The following is a 19,156-nucleotide window of genomic DNA, read 5'->3' on the forward strand; positions in this document are numbered from 1 at the left end:
TGAGGCGTGGTCCAGCGGGAGTTCCAGGGGTCTCTAACTATCCATGTATATGAAAGGTCTCCATCTCGTCTACGATGGAAGGGCCATCTGGGATCTATCTGTTCTTTTCCACCCCACCATTGGTATTTATGGACGATACAATAGTTATAAGGGCAGCCGGCACTTTGGTGCCACCAATAGTGCTTACAGTTGTATTGAGTCTGATCATACTCGAAGCATATCATTGGTGCCACTGGTTTGGCTATTGGGAAATCGGTAAAATTTAGTAAAATTGGGCTATTGCACCCTGAGGAGGGGCAATCTGCACTGGCCACTAATTTCCCGGGCTTATGAGGTTGCCCAGGGTGGGTTTGGTTTTCATAAAGCCAGAATCTCCAGACAAAGGGATTAGGAGCTGGCTTTATGTTTTCCCCAGCGGCCACTAGGGCGACCAACGTTAGAGTCAGACTACCTAACCGCATGTTTGCAGTGAGCTATGCTGTCGGCGCAGGGTGAGTTTTAAGGGGTTGTTCTTAGCTCTGTCCACAGTCCACGTGTCCGGTGCTTCAGCCGCCGCCGTGATTGGTCCCAGGAGGTCAGAGGTTGGGTCCACCGGCTTGACGTGGGTGTAGTGGATCCACGACGCGATGCCTTCTACCTTTAGGGCGGTGGGTGTGGTTAGGAGTACCAGGAGTGGTCCTTTCCACCTGGGTTCTAGGGTCTCTTGTCGGTGTCGCTTGACCAGGACCCAGTCTCCTGGCTGGTACGGATGGGGTGTCGGCGGGGGACCGGTCTCATATAGTTCCTTCAGCTTGGGCCAGATTTCTTGATGAATTTTCTGCAGGGCTGGGAAGGATCTCTTCCAGAATTTTCTTTGCTACAACCTGAGCAGTTTCTCTTTTGGTTGGGAATGCTTCAGTCCACCCTGAAAAAGTATCTACAAAGACAAGTAAGTACTGGTACCCGTACTTTCCTGGCTTTATTTCAGTAAAATCTACTTCCCAGTAGATACCGGGCCTGGTTCCCCTGAGCCTTGTTCCTGTTGCAGCTTGAGATTGGGGGTATGCGTTGTTAAGCTGGCAGACTTTGCAACCTGTCACGATACTGCTGGCCGTCTCAGCTATATGTCTGATTTTGAGCTTGGAGCATCTGATCAGGTCTATCATCCGCCGGGCCCCCAGGTGGGTGGTTCGGTGGATGTGTTCTAACACCTGTTGTCCTAATTTTTCTGGTAGGATGGTTTGGTCATTAGTATCAGTCCACCACCCATTCTGGACTTGTTTCAGGGGAAGTTTGTCAATCCACTGGAGATCTTGTTCTGAATATTCAGGGAAATTTGGCAAGTCCCGGGGGCCCGGGTCAGGGAGCTGGAGTGTAAGGAGTTGGCTGGGAGCCTTTGCCACATTCCTTGCAGTTTGGTCTGCCAGAAAGTTGCCTTGAGCAGTTGGAGTAGTTGGTTTCTGATGCCCTGGGCAATGCACAATGGGTAACTTTTCTGGCCTCCATAGGGCTGTTAGCAGGGCTAGGATCTCTTGCTTGTTTTTTATCTCTTTTCCTTCAGCCGTCAGTAACCCTCGCTCCCTGTAAATGGCCCCATGTATATGCGCCGTTGCAAAAGCATATCGGCTGTCTGTATATACTGTCAGCTTCTTCCCCGCCCCTAAGGTAAGAGCTTGGGTGAGCGCAATCAGTTCGGCCTTCTGGGCCGATGTCCCCGGGGGCAGGGGTTCCGCCCAGATTACCTCAGTCTCTGAAGTCACTGCCGCTCCAGCGTACCTCTGGCCTTGATGCATGAAGCTGCTCCCATCAGTGAACCAGACGAGGTCAGCGTCAGGAAGTGGCTGGTCCTGCAGGTCTTCTCGAACTCCGTGCACCTGAGCTAGTATCTCAGTGCAGTCGTGGAGTGGGGCGTCCAGGTCCGGGTTGGGCAGCAGCGAGGCAGGGTTTAAGGTCGTTGGGGGCAGGAAAGTTATCCTGAGAGGATTTAGTAGTAGTCCTTGGTAGTGGGTGAGCCGGGCGTTACTCATCCATCGATTAGGTGGCTGTTTGAGTACACCTTCGATGGCATGTGGAGTAACGACCCGCAATTCTTGTCCCATGACAAGTTTATCAGCATCTTGCACCATCAGAGCCATGGCCGCAATCATTCAGAGACAAGGGGGCCACCCGGCAGCCACTGGGTCTAACTTTTTTGACAGGTAGGCAACTGGCCTCCGCCAGGGGCCTAAGTTCTGAGTTATTACCGCCTTGGCGACACCCGTATTCTCATCCACATATAGGTGGAAGGGCTTGGTAACATCAGGTAGCCCCAGTGCAGGCGCAGAGAGTAAGGCGGTTTTAATCTTTTGGAAAGCCGACTCGGCTTCGTCTGTCCAATTAAATGGCTGCTGCCCCCGGGTTGCCTGATACAAGGGTTTAGCCAGTTCTGCGAACCCAGGTATCCATAGTCTGCAAAATCCCGCCGACCCCAGGAATTCCCTCACTTGTCGGGTGGATTGTGGCCTGGGGATCTGCAGAACAGTTTGTTTCCGGGCGTCTGTTAACCAGCGCTGCCCTTCTTTAAGCAGGTACCCTAGATATGTTACCTCTGGCTTACAGATTTGAGCTTTCTTTGCCGAGGCTCGGTAGCCCAGATTCCCCAGAGCTTGTAAGAGACCCTTGGTCCCTTGGATGCAAGCTTCTTGGGTCTCAGCAGCAATTAGGAGGTCATCAACATACTGTAGTAAAGTTATTTCAGGGTGTTTGCGTCGGTACTCACCCAGGTCTTCATGGAGGGCCTCATCGAACAGGGTAGGAGAGTTTTTAAATCCCTGCGGCAGCCTGGTCCATGTCAATTGGCCACTTATGCCCCTATCAGGGTCATTCCACTCGAAGGCGAAGAGCTTTTGGCTCTGAGGGGCTAAAGGCAAACTGAAGAAAGCATCTTTCAAATCTAAAACAGTGTACCATTGATGTTTAGGGTTTAAGGTACTCAGGAGGGTATACGGGTTAGGCACAGTTGGATGTATGTCCACAACCCTCTTATTGATTTCTCTTAAGTCTTGTACAGGTCTGTATTCTCCACTATTAGGTTTTCGTACTGGCAACAATGGAGTATTCCAGGGCGAGTGACATGGGCGAAGGACCCCTTGGTCAAGGAGCCGGCGGATATGCGGGGCAATTCCTTTCTTGGCCTCTAGGGGCATCGGGTATTGGCGTACCTGCACGGGGTCTGTCCCAGGCTTAAGTTCAACAAACAAGGCAGGACGGTGTTTTGCTAGTCCTAAGCCCCCCGTTTCCGCCCAAGCTTCTGGATATTGCTGGAGCCAGGTTGCTATGTCCTGGTCAGGGGCCGCTCGCTCCTGGTGGAGCCGGTACTCATCTTCTAGGGTTATAGTCAGGATGGACACGGGCCGATTGTGGGAGTTGGTCACGACCGGCCCTTCAGGGAGGAAATGGATCTGTGCTCCCATTTTAGTTAGCAGGTCTCTCCCTAATAGGGGACAGGGGCTCTCAGGGATGACCAGGAAAGAATGGGTTACATTCTTGGCTCCGAGGTTTACTGTCCTTTGTGTTGTCCATGGGTATTTTTTAACTCCTGTGGCCCCTTGTACCCACGAGGACCTGGAGGACAATTTCCCATTAGTTTTAACTAAGACTGAGTGCTGTGCTCCCGTATCGACCAAGAACTGGACTGGGGACCCCTCCACTTGCAAAGTTACCCTAGGTTCGGGGAGGGGATCCGAACCCCGTCTTCCCTAGTCTTCATCTTGAGTGACTAGTACGGGTGTAGACCTAGGGGGTCCCTGTCCTCATTGTTTCTTTTTGGGGCAGTCTCTTACCCAGTGGCCAGCCTCCTTGCAGTAGGCACATTGGTCTTTTCTCAGGTTATCATGCCTGCGGGGCCGCCTAGGTTGGGTGTACTCTGGCTGTAGATGCTCTTTCTGTACCACTGCTGCCAGGACCTTGGTCATTTTTTCAGTGGCCTTAAATTGCCTTTCCTCTGGAGTATCTCTGTTATTGTAAACCCGCTGGGCTATCTGAAGGAGGTCTTGGATCTGCTTTCCTTCTAAGTCTTCTAATTTCTGGAGTTTTTTTTTAATATCTGGGGCTGCCTGATTTACGAAAGACATTACAACAGCTGCCTGACTTCCTGGAGCCTCTGGATCTATGGGGGTGTACTGTCTAAAAGCTTCCATTAATCTTTCTAAGTAGGTGGCTGGGCTCTCTGTCTTTCCCTGCAGAATAGAATATACTTTAGACAAATTAGTGGGCTTGCGAGCAGCTGCCCGGAGACCTGCCATTAGAGTCTGGCGATAAAGGTGTAGCCGTCCCCTACCTTCTGCCATGTTGTAGTTCCACGCTGGCCTGGTCAGAGGAAAGGTCGCGTTTATGAGGTCGGGGTTGGCAGTCGGTTGACCGTCGTCCCCCGGGACCAGCTTTCTAGCTTCTACCTGTATTCTCTCTCGCTCTTCCGTGGTAAACAAGATTCGGAGGAGCTGCTGGCAATCATCCCAAGTGGGCTGGTGGGTGAACATGACACTATCCAGTAAAGCCAGTAAATCTTTGGGGTTGTCTGAAAACCGAGCACTCTGAGTCTTCCAGTTATACAGATCACTGGTGGAGAATGGCCAGTACTGGAGCCTGGGGATTCCTGTGTCATCTGGGGGTCCTATTTCCCGAAGGGGTAAAGCCACCGTGGAGTCAGGCAGCTGGGGGGGCTAGCCCGCGAAGTGCGCCCTCGCGTCCACCCTGCTGGCCCTTCAAAGTTACCTTCCCTGTCAGCGGGCCCATGTGTGCCGGCCGCCTCCCCTCCACCTGCTCCCTCCCGCGACTCAGCCCGGGGGGTCGGGGCCTGGGGCCCGGAGGGGTACGGAGGGGGTTCTGTGAACAGTGGGTCCCCACTATCAGGTAGAACAGGATGGGGGGGCAGTTGGTTGCTTGGATTTTAGTGGTCGAGCAACCAGTGTCTTACAGGGTTCAGAGGCTAATTGGAAAGGAGACAGCCAAGGAGGCGGGTTCTCAACAAGGTCCTGCCATATGAGGATATATGGGATTTGATCTAAGTGGCCCGCACGCCCAGGTAGGAAAATCTTGGACTTTACCCTAGTGATGACCACAAGTCAGAAGGTCCCTTCGGGTGGCCACCCTACATCAAAGGCAGGCCATTCGGAGTGACACAGAGTAATTAGCTTTCCTTTCCTGATTTCCATACCAAGATCATGGCCCCTTGCTCTTATTTCTTTGAAATTATTTGTAAAGAGAGATAGAGGAGTGCTCTGGGTATTACCCATCCTGTAATAATTTGTAGTCCCTTCCTGTAAAGGAATGTGGGTTTGAATCCCTGCAAAGGAAATCTGATCTGACTTATTAATGATATTTAGTCGCGATCGTGCTCCGACAGCCCAGATCAGAGACAGTTACTGCCCAAACTGCAGACCAGCGCTCGGGGCAGTTCAGGTCAGAGACAGCTACTGCCCAAACCCCAAAGCGGTGCTCGGGGCAGTGCAGATCAGAGACAGCTACTGCCCAAACCCCAAACCGGCGGTCGGGGCAGTTCAGATCAGAAACAGCTACTGCCCAAACCCCAAACCGGCGGTCGGGGCAGTTCAGATCAGAAACAGCTACTGCCCAAACCCCAAACCGGCGGTCGGGGCAGTTCAGATCAGAAACAGCTACTGCCCAAACCCCAAACCAGCGCTTGGGGCAAACCGGTGGTCGGGGCAGTTCAGATCAGAGACAGCTACTGCCCAAACCCCAAACCGGCGCTCGGGGCAAACCGGCGGTCGGGGCAGTTCAGATCAGAGACAGCTACTGCCCAAACCCCAAACCGGCGGTCGGGGCAGTGCAGATCAGAGACAGCTACTGCCCAAACCTCAAACCGGCGCTCGGGGCAGTTCAGGTCAGAGACAGCTACTGCCCAAACCCCAAACCGGCGGTCGGGGCAGTGCAGATCAGAGACAGTTACTGCCCAAACCTCAAACCGGCACTCGGGGCAGTTCAGGTCAGAGACAGCTACTGCCCAAACCCCAAACCGGCGGTCGGGGCAGTGCAGATCAGAGACAGTTACTGCCCAAACCGCAAATGCGCTCGGGGCAGTTCAGATCAGAAACAGCTACTGCCCAAACCCCAAACCGGCAGTCGGGGCAGTTCAGATCAGAAACAGCTACTGCCCAAACCCCAAACCGGCGGTCAGGGCAGTTCAGATCAGAAACAGCTACTGCCCAAACCCCAAACCGGCGCTAGGGGCAAACCGGCGGTCGGGGCAGTTCAGATCAGAGACAGCTACTGCCCAAACCCCAAACCGGCGGTCGGGGCAGTGCAAATCAGAGACAGTTACTGCCCAAACCGCAGACGCGCTCGGGGCAGTTCAGGTCAGAGACAGCTACTGCCCAAACCCCAAACCGGCGGTCGGGGCAGTTCAGATCGTAAGCTAGATCAGACAAGCGCCAGGGGATGTCTCCCACCGGTCTCCGCTGGCTGTCCTATAGCGCGTCCGCCAGGACTGTGCCAGCTCCAGTTTCAGACCTCGCGAGTCGCAGATTCAGATTCAGAACAGACACAGACAGACAAACGGAGACGAGCCAGCTCACCTATCAGTAGATCGATCCTAGTAGATCCGTTGACCAGGGGTCTGGTGGGCTTGGGGGAATCCCGGACGAGCCCCCAGATGTTATGCCCAGACCCACTATTCCCCAAAGAAGACCACCAGAGTCCAGAGTCAAAGCCAAGCGGCAAGGATCTTTATGACAAGTTCGAACTTGGTCCCTCCATTACACAGCATACAAGAGGGCCCCGAACAATGCGAGTGTTTGCTTTTTATAGCCCGAAAGTTACAGGGGAACAAAGGAATTCTTTTGGTTCCCACGCTTTCAGTAAAACTTTGAACGGCTGCCTCCTTATCGGAGACTTTTCCAGGTGGTGTTTGTACTGGGCTCAGGAAGTTTGAGAGACATATGGCAATATGTGGTGGGATGGGAGGATGGGATGTGTTTGTACTGGGCTCAGGAAGTTTGAGAGATATATGGCGATATGTGGTGGGATGGGAGGATGGGATGTGTTTGTATTGGGCTTGTTCGTTTTGAGCCCGGGGCTGAGGAATGTGCCCGGCTCCTCTCAGTTGGAGCTCTATTATATATTTTGGTAGTGAAACATCATACACATGACACAGATACATAGATAGAAGCAGATCTTAAAGGTTTACACGAGTCTCATTAGCCAGTTTTTAAATAGGTTTTTTTTTCCCCATACACTCTTCCAATTGCCTATTTTATTGCCCTAGGCAATTATTATCTAGGTAACCCTATATTTGTCTTCATAAAGGGACCATTCTTAGGTGAAATGAGATAGAAAATGTTTATTTCAAAAGCACAGAGCTAAGACATTAGTCCTATATATTGTACCATCATTTGCTCAAACCAAGGACAAAATGGTATAAGTAAAAGTTCAGTTAAGATGGCCAGGAAAAGTTTGCTTGCTTACTTGCTCTTTCTGTCTCTCTGCTTCTCTCTCTCTCTCTCTCTCTTTCTTTTTGTATTAGTTTGTTTTCGCACTGCTGTAAAGAAATACCTGAGATTGGGTAATTTATGAAGGAAAGAGGTTTAATCAGCTCACAGTTGTGCATGGCTGGCAGGCCTCAGGAAACACAATTATGGTGGAAGGGGAAGCAGACATGTCTCACATGGCAGAGGTGAGAGGGACAGAAAAAAGAGAAGGAAGAACTTCCAAACACTTATAAAACCATCAGATCTCATGAGAACTCACTCACTATCATGAGAACAGCATGGAGGAAACTGCCCCCATGATCCGATTATCTCCCTTTCTCAATACGTGGGGACTACAGGTCCCTTCCTCAGTGCATGGGAATTACAATTCGAGATAAGATTTGGGTGGGGACACAGAGCAAAACCATATCACTTTTCATTTTTGAGAGAGGGTCTCACTCTGTCACCCAGGCTGGAATGCAGTGGTGTGATCATGGTTCACTGCAGCCTTGACCTCCCAGGCTCAAGCAATCCTCCTGCTTCAGCTTCCCAAGTAGCTGGGACTGTAACCAACTTTCCCATTTTTTGTAAGAGAAAATTTATTTATTTTTTCTATCTTCTTTTATCTTTCCTCCTTTTCCCACTTTCTAGTTAGTCCTTTAGAAATGCAAGTATAGCCTTTTACCTCCCCTTCACCAGACATTCCCTACAGGGCAAGTTCATTTAACTATCTGCTTAGGAGCTCCAGAAAGGAAATCTCACCCACCAGGAGGTTGCCTTGAGAGATAACAGTCAATTCACAGCCCAAAGTACACATGCCCACAAAGAAACAGGCAGTCACCGCCTTGACCACCTAGTAGATAAGGTACCAAGCTAACATGTAGAAGTCCCACTTGCTTACTTCCCCCCACCCCATGTGCCGTTCATGTTAAGCCCCCTTTAAAAGTGCGCACTTTCTGCTCCAAAAGCAAAGTTATATTTCAGGCAGGAAGCCTGTACTTGTTCCCCTCATCTAGCTTTGGAATTAAAAAAAAAAAAAAATCACTTTCTTTATACCAGACCTTAGTTGGACTCTGCAAGCAGCAAATAGCTGAACCTGCATTTTGGTTACAATTTTGGTGGCGCATATAGGGAAAGTGCTGCGTGCTCTGGGTGAGTCTGTGCCTGACAGCCAGGTTTTGCTACCAGGCAAGGTGTGGGGTCACCTGTGAGCACCAGCTGCTCGTGGCTAGCAGATCTCATGACAGGAACATCTGGGAACTTCTCAGCAGCTGCCAAAAATGCTTTTGTTTTGGGGGAGCCTCCCTTGTGCCTCACGGCACACCTGCCTTCAACTCTCTGCTGGTACAAAGAAAGTGACCTCTGTAAAACCTGGCAAACTTTGAAAGTGGCTGAGTTAGCTGGAAGTGCACCCGATCACCCTCTGCTTCTTTTGGGGTGTCACTGGGGCCCTGTTCTACCTCAGACTTGGCTGCTAGTGACAGCATCTGAGCCTTTTAGGTATTTCTATTTGTAAGTGCAGCACCATAGGAGCTTTGCTGGGCCTATGGAACCATTTGGACCTGGGGAGGGGCATTCAGGACCTCACTCAGCCTCCTTGATTGGAGACTCGTTTGGAAGTATGCTGTTTGTTTGCAAGCACTTTGTGAATGGGCCCTGATTTCTTTCTTTCCTCTCTACTTCCAATCTCACTCTTCTATCTTCAGAGAGCCACCTACAGCCTTAGTCCTCTCAACTGCAGGCTCCCCTATCTCTCTATGACTGAAAGAGCTCATCTTGACCAGTTACTTGTGAAGGTGGGAGGGTCCCATCCCATATCATGTGGACCCTGGGTCTGAGTCTCTCCTGAATGGGAGATAAACAAGGGTGATGGGAGTATCAACCCTGTGCCGTGTAAGTGACTGGAAGCTCTTGAGCTCCCTTTCTATCACTTTACTGTTCTTTTTATTTCCTTCTCCTCTCTCTCTCTCATGCCCTGCTTGTAAAACCTGGCTCCTATGCAGAGGCTGGCCAGACTATATATTCCTCTATTTGCTTTTCTGCCTGCTTTAAATCTGCTGTTATACTGGTGTTAAGATAAAAACGACCATTTGGATTCAACTGTTTTTTAATAAACGGATGAGTCTGCATTGATATCTCTTGGCTAGAGCTCAAAAACAAAAGCTATAGGATCTTTGTTTATATGAGTATGTATATGTGTGTTTATGTGTACACACATGTATTTTGTTATATGTTGCTGCTACAAGGTACCAAATTCACTTAAAGTTAAGGAGGACTCATGAGACTTAAGTAAAATCTTCAATAAATAAGTTGGCTTTAAAATTATTGGTGAAATAATATTAGAAATGTCTTATGAATTGTCAATATACATTTTTGTTCAGATTTATTGATCAAGTGGTTTCATATTTATCTCTGCCAGATATTATAAGGCATCAAAATTTGGCATAAAAGTTATAAAACTGTAAACCTAGCCCCAAAAAGAATGATCTTTGTTTGTGTAATTTTTTTTTTTTTTTGAGACGGAGTCTCACTCTGTCACCCAGGCTGGAGTGCAGTGGCGCGATCTCGGCTCACTGCACGCTCCGCCTCCCGGGTTCACGCCATTCTCCCGCCTCAGCCTCCGAGTAGCTGGGACTACAGGCGCCCGCCACCGTGCCCGGCTAGTTTTTTGTATTTTTAGTAGAGACAGGGTTTCACCATGTTAGCCAGGATGGTCTCGATCTCCTGACCTCGTGATCCACCTGCCTCGGCCTCCCAAAGTGCTGGGATTACAGGCTTGAGCCACCACGCCCGGCCTGTTTGTGTAATTTTTGATAAATAGTGTCATGCACGTCCATGTGAAGAGACCACCAAACAGGCTTTGTCTGAGCAATAAAGCTTTGTAATCACCTGGGTGCAGGCGGGAGAAAAAGAGAGTCAGCCAAGGGAGATAAGGGTGGGGCCGTTTTATAGGATTTGGGTAGGTAAAGGAAAATTACAGTCACAGGGGCGTTGTTCTCTTGATGGGCAGGAGTGAGAGTCACAAGGTGCTCAGTGGGGGAGCTTTTTGAGCCAGGAAAGGGAATTTCACAAGGTAATGTCATCACTTAAGGCAAGGACCGGCATTTCCACTTCTTTTGTGGTGGAATGTCATCAGTTAAGTCAGGGGCAGGGCATTTTCTCTTATTTTGTGATTCTTCAGTTACTTCAGGCCATCTGGGCGAATACATGAAGGTCACAGGGGATGCAATGGCTTGGCTTGGGCTCAGAGGCCTGACATTCCTGCCTTCTTATATTAATAAGAAAAATAAAACAAAATAGTGTTGGGGCAGTGAAAATTTTTGAGGGGTGGTATGGAGAGATAATGGGGGATGTTTCTCAGGGCTGCTTAAAGCGGGATTAGGGGCGGTGTGGGAACCTAGAGTGGGAGAGATTAAGCTGAAGGAAGATTTTGTGGTAAGGGGTGATATTGTCAGTTTGTTAGAAGAAACATTTGTCGTATAGAATGATTGGTGATGGCCTGGATGCGGTTTTGTATGAATTAAAAAACTAAACAGAAGATAAAAGGTCTGAGTAAGAGAAGGAGAAAAAAACAGGTATTGAAGGACTAAGAATTGGGAGGACCTAGGACATCTAATTAGAGTGCCCAAGGAGGTTCAGCATAGCCTTGCCAGCAAAGATTATTTATTTACTTTAAGAGGGAATTTAGAGTGGCGGTTTGGGATAGCACCAGGAGATATGAGCTGTGATGGCTTGGAGAAACAGTGTAAACCGGCAGTGTAAACACGAGCAGGGCATTCATGAGTAGTTGAGAACGGACGGTGAATAGGAGTATGACTAGACAGAAGACAGTAGGGATGACAAGTTTTTTGGGGTCCAGTCCAAGTTGGTCTGGTGTCTGGAATGAGACTGGGACTTAATAAAAAGGAGTGTCCACACAGGAGCTCAAATGGGCTGTACCCTGTAGCATTCCGAGGACAGGCCTGAATTGTGAGAAGGGCAAGTGGTAAAGGTATTGTCTAGTCCTTTTTAAGTTGGTGACTGAGCTTGGTGAGGTGTGTTTTTAAAAGACCATTAGTCCATTCTGCCTTTCCTGAAGATTGAAGACGGTAAAGGATATAAAGGTGTCACTGAATACCAAGAGCCTGAGAAACTGCTTGGGTGATTTCACTATTAAAGGCTGGTCTGTTATCAGACTGTATAGAGGTCGGAATGCCAAACCGAGGAATTATGTCTGACAGAAAGGAAGAAATGACCGCAGTGGCCTTCTCAGGCCCTGTGGGAAAGGCCTCTACCCATCCAGTGAAAGTGTCTACCCAGACTAAGAGATATTTTAGTTTTCTGACTCGGGGCATGTGAATAAAGTCAATTTGCCAGTCCCGGGCAGGGGCAAATCCCCGAGCTTGATGTGTAGGGAAGGGAGGGGGCCTGAACAATCCCTGAGGAATACTAGAATAGCAGATGGAACAACTGATAAGTGATTTCCTTGAGGACAGATTTCCACGATGGAAAGGAAATGAGAGGTTCTAAGAGATGAGCTAGCGGCTTGTAACCTACATGGAAGAGGTTATGAAATGATGATAGAACAGAATGGAAGGAGGTATTTTCCTTGGTCCAAGAACCCTTTGCCTTGTGTCGGAAGAGATAGGTGGAAGTTTCAGCCGGGGAGTAGGTGGAAGTTTCATCGGGGGAGTAGGTGGGAGTGGCCAGATGATAAGGAGAAAAACTGCCATGAGGGATAGAAGTTGGAAAGCTAGCTGCTTTGTTAGCTACCTTATCAGCATAAGCATTGTCCTGAGCGATGGGATCTGATGCCTTTTGATGGCCCTTGCAGTATCTGACTCCAGCTTCCTTTGGAAGTAAAGCAGCCTGGAGAAGAGTTTTGTATTAAAGAGGCATTAATGATGGAGGACCCTTGCTTAGTGAGGAAACCTTTCAGCCCATAAAACAGCATGGTGGTGCAGGATATGGAAGGCATATTTAGAGTCAGTATAAATATTGATGCAACAGTTATGGAGGCAAGGGAAACAGACCCTTGAAAAGAAGGTAATGTGGAGTTGGTAGCCTCCATATTAATTAAGAAAAGGACGGATTTACCTTCCACTGTAAGAGTTACCAAAAGCGCCTGTGATGGTCCTGTAGGCTCCCGAGGCGATCGGGCAGTGTCAGTCTTCAGCCGCTAAGCCGAGAAGATCTGGGAAGGAGTCAGTCAGAGCCTTGGGCCAGTTGGAACAGTCCAGTTTCCAGTGGGGTCCCGCACAGATGGGACACAGCTTAGGAGGAATCCGGGGCTGCGGGCATGCCTTGGCCCAGTGGCCAGATTTCCAGCACTTGAAGCAAGATCCTGGGGGAGGAAGTCCTGAAGGAACGCTTGACCCCTGTGGCTTAGGCGTTTTGAAGTTCTTGTGTGCTGGAGATATGGCTGGGGTTTCTCTCTCAGCGGAGGCAAGTAATTGCAACTCTTCTCTATTATTGTACACCTTGAAGGTGAGGTTAATTAAGTCCTGTTGTGGGGTTTGAGGGCCGGAATCTAATTTTTGGAGCTTTTTCTAATGTCAGGAGCTGACTGGGTGATAAAATGCATATTAAGAATAAGGCGGCCTTCTGGTTCCTCTGGGTCTAGGGTGGTGAAGCGTCTAAGGGTTGCTGCTAAGCGTGCCATGAACTGGGCTGGGTTTTCGTCTTTACCTGGGGTAGTTTCTTTAAGTTTGTTGTAATTAACAGCTTTGTAAGCTGCCTTTTTAAGCCCTTCGACTAGGCAGGAAACCATGTAATCTCGCCTAGCTATACGTGGGGAATCTGCCTGATAGTTCCGTTGGGGATCCTCTCGGGGAGCTGCTCTAATGCCTTCCTGGAGGTCTGGCTCATGAAGCCGGCGGTTATTGGTGTGAGATTGGGCTAGAGAAAAAACTCTTTCCCGTTCATCTGGTGAGAGGGTAGAAGTTAGGATGACATTTAAGTCACTCCAGGTTAAATTGTAGGATGGAAGTCCTGTATATATTTAGTGGGGTCTGATTGAGAAAGAGCCTAAACGCTGGCTGATTTGGGAAAGGTCTGATAGAGAAAAAGGAGCATTAACCTTGACTGTGCCTTTAGCTCTAGCCACTTTTTAAAGAGGAAATTGCTGGGCAAGTGGGGGAGGGCTAGTCAAGGAACGAAACTGTAAGCCAGACTGGGTGTAAGGAGGGGAGATAAAAGGATTATAGGGTGAGGGAGCGGAGGCTGAGGAAAAATTGGGACCTAGCTTGGCCTGGCGAGGAGGGGAGAGGTCAGATGGGTCTGTAGAAAAGGAAAATTAGAAAGACTCAGCGATACTTGGGGTTGGGACTGAGGGGACAGGCGGGAGGGAAAGAAGGAGAATTTGGGACAAGTTGCATTGGGAACAGAGACTAGGGAGGGACCAATGTGTAAAAGAATGCTTGGACGTCAGGCACCTCAGATCGTTTGCCCATTTTACGACAAGAATTATTTAGATCTTGTAGGATGGAAAAATTGAAAGTGCCGTTTTCTGGCTATTTGGAACTACTGTCGAGTTTGTATTGGGGCCAAGTGGTATTGCAGAAGAAAATAAGATGCTTAGATTTTAGGTCAGGTAAGAGTTGAAGAGGTTTTAAGTTCTTAAGAACACAGGGTAAGGGAGAAGAAGGAGGAATGGAGGGTGGAAGGTTGCCCACGGTGAAGGAGGCAAGTTTAAAGAGAAGGGTAGAGACATAGAGAAGGGGGTGGGGAGCAGCCCTGGACTGCAACATGGGTGAGCAGCCAAAGCAGGTGTCCCCGCAATTGACTTGCCACCAAGGGAACATGGGTGAATGATCAAGGCAGACGTCCCCGCAGAGAACAGACACCAATGGAACGTGGGTGAATAATCAGAGAGGCGTCCCCGCAATGATTAAACACCAGGGGAAGGCTGCCTTCCTGAGTCCGTGACCAGCATTTTGGGTCCACGGATAAAACATGTCTCATTTGTCTCTACCAGAAAATGAAAGGAATTGAAATTAAGAGAAGGGAGAGATTGAAGGGTGGCGCCAAGATTGAAAGGAGAAAGAGGTTGAGGGATAGCTGAGGTTGGAGAAGAAGAGAGTAAAAAGAGGTCGCTTACCGGATTTAAAATCGGTGAGATGTTCCTTGGGCTGGTTGGTCTGAGGACCCAAGGTCGTAGGTGGGTCTCTTCACGGAGTGAGGATGAGGACAGCAGATTGGTCTCCCGAAGGAGTCCCGCTGACCTGGGTCTTCGGCACCAAATATTTCACGTGTCTGTGTGAAGAGATCACCAAACAGGCTTTTTGTGAGCAACACGGCTGTTTATTTCACCTGGGCACAGGCGGACTGAGTCCGAAAAAGGAGCCAGCAAAGGGTGGTGGGATTATCATTGGTTCTTATAGGTTTTGGGATAGGCGGTGAAGTTAAGAGCAATGTTTTGGGGGCAGGGGGTGAAGCTCACCAAGTACATTCTCAAGGGTGGGGAGAATTACAAAGAAACTTCCTACGGTTGGGGGAAATTACAAAGTACATCTATCTGTGAGGGTGGGGCAGAAGCAAATCACAATGGTGGAATGTCATCAGTTAAGCTATTTTCACTTCTGTGGATCTTCAGTTGCTTCAGGCCGTCTGGATGTATACGTGCAGGTCGCTGGGGATATGATGGCTTAGCTTGGGCTCAGAGGCCTGACAAATAGGACATTTAATATTGTTTAACAGGAACAGCTAAATCTTCTAAGTCAGCACTCCTCAACCTTCTTGGCACCAGGGGCTGGTTTCCTGGAAGACAATTTTTCCATGGACCCCGTGAAGAAGGTAATGGTTTGGGGATGATTCAAGCACATTGCATATATTGTGCCCTTTATTTCTATTATTATTACATTGTATATATAATGAAATAATTCTACAACTCACCACAATGTAGAATCAGTGGGAGCCCTGGGCTTGCTTTCCTGTAACTAGACTGTCCCATCTGGGGATGATGGAAGATAGTGACAGATCATTAGGCATTAGAGTCTTAAAAGAAGCACACACCCTCGATCCTTCTCGTGCACAGTCCACAATAGGGTGCATACTCCTATGAGACTCTAATGCCACTGCCGCTCTGACGGGAGGCAGAGCGCAGGCAGTAATGCAAGCAATGGGGAGTGGCTGTAAATACAAATGAAGTTTCACTTGCTTGCCTGTTTACCTCCTGGTGTGCAGTATGGCTCCCAACAGGCTATGGACTGGTCCATAGTCCATAGCCTGAGGGTTGGGGACCCCTGTTCTAAGTTATCAACAAAATGTCCATGTATTTGACTATAAGGTTCTTACTTAAATAAACAACTGATGTTCACAAGCTTTAAAAGTGGTTAATAGAGAAATAACTTTAAATAATGACCACCTTTGTGTCATAACCTAGTTTTCAGAAGTAATCTAAATAAATGTTTAAAAATGAGAAAATGGTTAAAAATGAGAAAATAAATGAGACAAATGCTTAGAAAAAATAAACTTTTTGTATAATTTAAAATCTTAAATCTGTTTCTTTTTTTTTTTTTTTTTTGAGGCAGAGCCTTGCTCTGTCACCTAGGCTGGGGTACAGTGGAGTGATTTCTGTTCACTGCAACATCTGTTTCCCAAGCTCAAGTGATTCTTCTGCCTCAGCCTCGCAAGTAGCTGAAACCAAAGGTGCATATCACCATATCCTGCTTTTTTTTTTTCCTTTGTATTTTTGGAAGAGACAAGGTCTTGCCATGTTGCCCAGGCTGGTCTTGAACTCCTGAGCTCAAGCAATCTGTCTGCCTTGGCCTCCCAAAGTGCTGGGATGACAGGCGTGAGCCACTGTGCCTAGCCTATTTTGGATGCTTATTGAATATTTGGATCATTTCCAATTAAGAAATGATTATATGGGAAATATGTTCCAAAATTGTGAACTATAAAATGCTAATATTGCATCTATAAAATGCTAGTATCTGACAGGCAGTTCAGGATTTATTACTTCCCAGGTTTATATCAAATGTGCCAAAGAAGATGTGTTCTTATTGAGAAAAAGAATACTTTCATCTAATTCAAAAGTTATCTAAAAGTTTATTCAAATTATGGATTTGAAAAGGTTATTGCATCCATGTAACTTTCTGTATTGCCTTTAAAGTACTTCTGCTGTTAAGTCATAGGGCTTTGACTCCTTACATCTAAAAAGGGCACATGATAATCTCATGTCTAGCCTCAATTCTCTTGAATAGTTAAAAATCCTTTGCAAGCTCAATAGTAACTGCTCTAGACTCCTGGAAAAAGCAACAGCAACCACCTTGTGCTAACTCAGTGGCTAAGGCTTTGCTCTTTCACATTGGCAGCCTAGGTTCAACTCCTGGCTTTGGAAGTAAGTCCTTTCTGGTTACTTCCATGGTAGTCATGGGACTTACAATTTGTTGATTCTTTTTCCTCTCCATGGACAGCTTCTGATTTCCTCTCTTGAATTTTCTTTTCTCTGAGCCACCCTACTGGGAATTCTAGATCTTGTGAAAACTGCTTGCTATCTTTTTGGAGATACCTCATACATCCATGGTTAAGTCATAACCTTCATTAAAGCTTATTGGTTTCACTTGGGAGAATACTTTTGGGGGAAAACAAAACAAAACAAAACAAAATTTAAAGGCCAGAGGTGTCAGCTGTTTTTCCCAGCTAGAATCTGGTAATAAGAGATTTTAAAAGATTTTTGTTTTTTGTTTTTTTTAGAAAAAAAAGCTCTATCATTAAAAGTCAGCCCAACTAAATGCTGATATGTATTATATACATATTATATAAGTATATATAATATATAATCATAATATACAACATATATAATTTTAATATATGTTTATATGATATAATAATTTATATATGATAGATATATACATATATCCAGTCAACTGAATTCTGTCTGTCTTCATGCTACCCTCAACGCTCACATGAGAGGGCCTAAGGTAATTTCTCATATCCTGGAACTCCTTGGGAGAAACAGAGAAGGCACTGCAGACACCATTTCAGGAGAAACCTCTGTTTTCCTCATGGAACTCCAAGAGTTGTGAGTAGAAAGATCCCTATCAAAATCTAAGGCTCTGTTCTGTTTTGCATTGTGTTACCCGACCTTTTTGACTTTTAGGGGCATCAGAAATTACTTTGCATTACAGTAGAACTTTTAGCCTTGGTGCGTAATAGCTAGGTAACAAATATATTTCTAGGGATGGTTAATGGCAGTTGCTTACAGTGTGTAGGCATTACTACAGGCTGGTACTTCTTTCTTGCATTTAAATAGGAAGAAAAGCATGCTCTATTGGCACCTAAAAGGCATGGAATGGGGGATGGGTCGATTATAAAATGGGCTGATTGACTTTGGTTTGCCCATCGGCCTCTGGAGAATGCCCTTGAAGTGAAAGGCACCAGTGAAACCATTGTACTGTCTTCTCCTATATCATTTCCTTCAATTCTGCAGGACAGCCTGTCACCCAGGCTGGAGTGCAGCGACACAAGCTTGGATCACTGCAATCTCCGCCTCCTGAGCTCAAGCAATCCTCCCACCTCAGCCTCCTGAATAGCTGGGACTAAAGGCACAAGCCACCACACCCACCTAATTTTTGTAGTTTTTGGTGGAGATGGGACTTCACCACGTTTGCCCAGATGGGTCTCAAACTGCTGAGCTCAAGAAATCCACCCACCTCAATCTCCCAAAGTGCTGGGATTACAGACATGAGCCACCACACTGGGCCTCCTTTTTTTTTTTCCTTTGAGACAGGGTCTCCCTCTTTTGCCTAGGCTGAGTGCAGTGGTGAAATCACAGCTCACTGCAACTTCAACCACTCAGGCTTAGGTGATCCTCCCACCTCAGCCTCCCAAGTAGCTGGACCACAGGCATGCACCACCATGCTTGGCTAGTTGTTTTTTTTGGTTGTATTTTTTGTATTTCATCATGTTGCCCAGGCTGGTCTTGAACTCCTGGGCTCAAGCAATTCACACCTCAGCCTCCCAAAGTGCTGGGATAACAGGAGCCACCACCCCTGGCCTTTTATTAAGAATAGTACACTAATGCAAAGATGAAATTTCACTTTTGCTTTTGAACAACACTTTCATGCATTTACTAAAAGATAATGAAAGATTTTTTTTTCCTTTTAAATAAACAACCAAAAAAAAAAAAAAAAAGAGGGAAGGGAGAGAGAGAAAAGTCAGATTCGGGTTAGCCTCATGCTGTCTTTATTGGGTCTTGTATGGAAAGTTGAGTTTACTCTCAATCAACAAGTAACATTTTTGCTTTTTAAAAAATGTCTGAGCTGCCACCACAGCTACTGCAGCCTTTGGGTGCCTAGAAAAGGGGAATGAGAACAGTGAATGACTCAGTCCCCCATGGTAGTGGTGGTGGTTGTGGCCAGGGAGGCATGATGACGAGGTGGGGGCACTGCAGCTTCGAAGAGTAGGCAATGGTGGGGTGGTGTGTTTGGGGTGGGGCCAGGGCGGGGTGTTGGGGGCAGCACGTGAATAAAAAGAATCATCAAAAGCAGGGAAAAGTGGAAAAACTTTAAAAGAAGGACAAGACACAGTAAGATCAGAGCAAATTTCCTTCAGGAAAAATAGCCTTGTTGCTGTCCCATCTACAGTATCTGCTAAAATAAATGTACCAATCTGTCAGCCCATAGTGAAGAAAGACAAACAGCAAAATTCGTCAAGGTTTAGCGTGAGCAATAATAAAGAACTCAAACACTACCATCTTTAAACGATGTTCCTCCTGCTGATCCAGAGACACT

This window comes from Macaca mulatta, chromosome 3 (genome assembly GCF_049350105.2).
Source record: "Macaca mulatta isolate MMU2019108-1 chromosome 3, T2T-MMU8v2.0, whole genome shotgun sequence".
Taxonomy (NCBI): Eukaryota; Metazoa; Chordata; class Mammalia; order Primates; family Cercopithecidae; genus Macaca; species Macaca mulatta.